The sequence below is a fragment of the Myotis nattereri genome (genome assembly GCF_964212035.1).
Source record: "Myotis nattereri genome assembly, chromosome: 3".
Taxonomy (NCBI): Eukaryota; Metazoa; Chordata; class Mammalia; order Chiroptera; family Vespertilionidae; genus Myotis; species Myotis nattereri.
The window spans coordinates 28,033,963-28,036,584 of record NC_138077.1 but is presented as its reverse complement, the minus strand read 5'-3'; positions in this window follow the sequence as shown (position 1 = coordinate 28,036,584).

Here is a 2,622-nt window from a genome sequence, read left to right as displayed (position 1 = left end):
CTCTGTAAAAATCAATGGAAAAATATCCTGGGTGAGGATTAAAAAACAAAATAATTAAAAAAAGAGTTATTGGTTCTAAATTCTTTCTTAGCTGAATTCAAGAACCAAGATCTAATACCAACGATAACAAAGATGTTGTAAATGAAACATATGAAACACATAATGTAACTTTTCACAGTTTAAAGAGTTTTTTTCTTAATTAACAGAATTACATTTTAAGCATTTGCCAAAGAGACATCATACTTGTATCCTTTCTTTTGAACTGAATACATGGTCAATATATTACCACTCATTCAAATTCATATATATGCACTTATATATTACACATATAATTGAAAACATACTTACCTTAAAAATACTTACTCTTTCACTCAAAATATCACTATTTATTCCTCCTACAACTTGTCTGTCTCCTGCAATGAAGTCAAGTCTTGCCACCTCTACTCATTTACTATCATCAACTTGCCAATGCCACTAATATCTATTGATGCTAGGTTGTGCAGAGGTTGAGGTTAATGTAGCATAATGAACATTTCTGGAAGGTTCTGGTTTTAATTGTTGTAATTGTCCACATACCTAAGGGACTTCTAGATAGGGAAAGCACTTAGTCAATTGAACAGATATCAGCAACATTAAGAACTTGGGAAATTATTTGTGAGTAAGCTTGCCGAGTCCATTCCCATTGGGTGTTATAAATTTCTCATTATAAATATGTGACTCAGGCTTCTCTCTACTACCATACAAACGATAGTTTGCTTTCAAAGGTATACATGACATCCTAAATGTCAAACAAAATGGACTCTGTGGGCCACTGCTCCAATATACATGCCCATGACAATGCTTCATTAATTCATTCTTAAGTGAAACTGACTGTCCTTTTCCCTCTGTATGCATGGTAAAGAAGAATGTAATGGCTACTGGTTAACTTTTGTGCCTTTATTTGAACTAGGCCACGAAAATTTTCTCTATTATTGTCTTATTACCATCATTGAAAACATCAAAATGCCAGGAAAGGAAAACACTGTTTAATATGATCATGAAAACAGTATTAACAGGGAGGTCCCCTGAAAGTACATTGAGGACCCTGATTGCTACACAGGCCACTGTTATAGACCCACTGTTTTAAGTAATAATCACACTTTTTTTTTTTTTAGCATTTCTCATTTTTATGTGGATGAGCTCAGTACTCTGTCTCTCCATAATCTAAATTACTTAATCCTGAATTTTTATTAAGTAGATAATTCTATTTCTATTTTGTGAGGAAATTCAGATGCAAAAAGGTAAAGTAAATTATCTGGATTTACACGGTTAGTAAGTGGAAGTTCCGGCTTAAAAGTCATGCAATTTAATTTAAAAATTTCCCTTCTTGATCATGATGTTATATTGCCCCGCCAAATGTTTCTAAGTTTGTTTCATAGTGTTTCTTTGAAAATCTATACCAAACCAATGTATAAGACAAAGTAAGAACTCAATATATGTTGATGCTTTATTTGGAGATACTCTCTTCATGATGCTTTGATTAATGTAAATATGCTTAACAAAATTGTATAACTAAATAAATACTATGTGCCACCCTTGCTGGTGTGGCTTGGTTGGTTGAGCATCATCCCATGCACCAAAAGGTAACTGATTTGATTACTGGTCAGGGAATATGCCCAGGTTATGGGCTTAACACCAGTAGAAGGCATACATGCATGCGGCAGCTGATGGATGTTTCTCTCTCACATAAATGATTCCTCTCTCTCTCTAAAACCAATTTTTTAAAAAATCTGTGCCTTCCTAGGAAAATGGAAGAGGAAATGTGGAACACCAGAAAGATAATCCCACTGGAAGAGGTATTGCTGATACTTTTGAAAATCTTGCTGCTCTTTTTGTATTTATGACTATTCACTTCATCTGTTATTAAAAGTTTTACCATACTTTTTCCGAAGGACATGTCTCTATAATTATTTTTTTGAGCACCTTTCAAAGCTAATGAAAATAAAATATTGGGGAAATATAATGTTTTAAAGACCATGCAGAGTTGTCTTTCACACACTTCCAGGAAAATTACAAGTTTCTGTAAAGATATCCTATATAAAAAGCCCCCAAAGATTAGCAAATACGTAGTTCACATCAAAATGTATGATTTAGAGGCCTGATAGTCAATATTGCATTTTAATTTAATCCATTTTGTTTGTTACCTTTGGATTTACATATAACATCTGTTCCTTTTACATGTAGTATCAAAAAAGATGAAGTGAGCTATCAAAGTGTTTTCTTGCATGGGATATTTCAAAAATAGCATGTTACTTTGCCAACTTGTAAGAATTATAAGCAGTTGAATTTAGCTATTTACATATAGAAAATTATGTTAATAGAGCAAGGCATTACAATGGAGGGATCTGTTATGGCAATGTCTTCACCATAGACATAATTTAAACACTTACAGAAGGAGGACAATAAGGAAAGCAAAAACATGTTCCAAAGAATATATACAAATTGGCAAAAGTCTGAGAAAAAAAGGCAGCCATCAGTTTCATTAGCACTTCAGTTTTGTTGGAATACTGTCTAATAAAGACAGAATATGTAAATTGACCATCACTTCATGAAAAAGATGGCGGCGCCCACAGGCAATAAGGA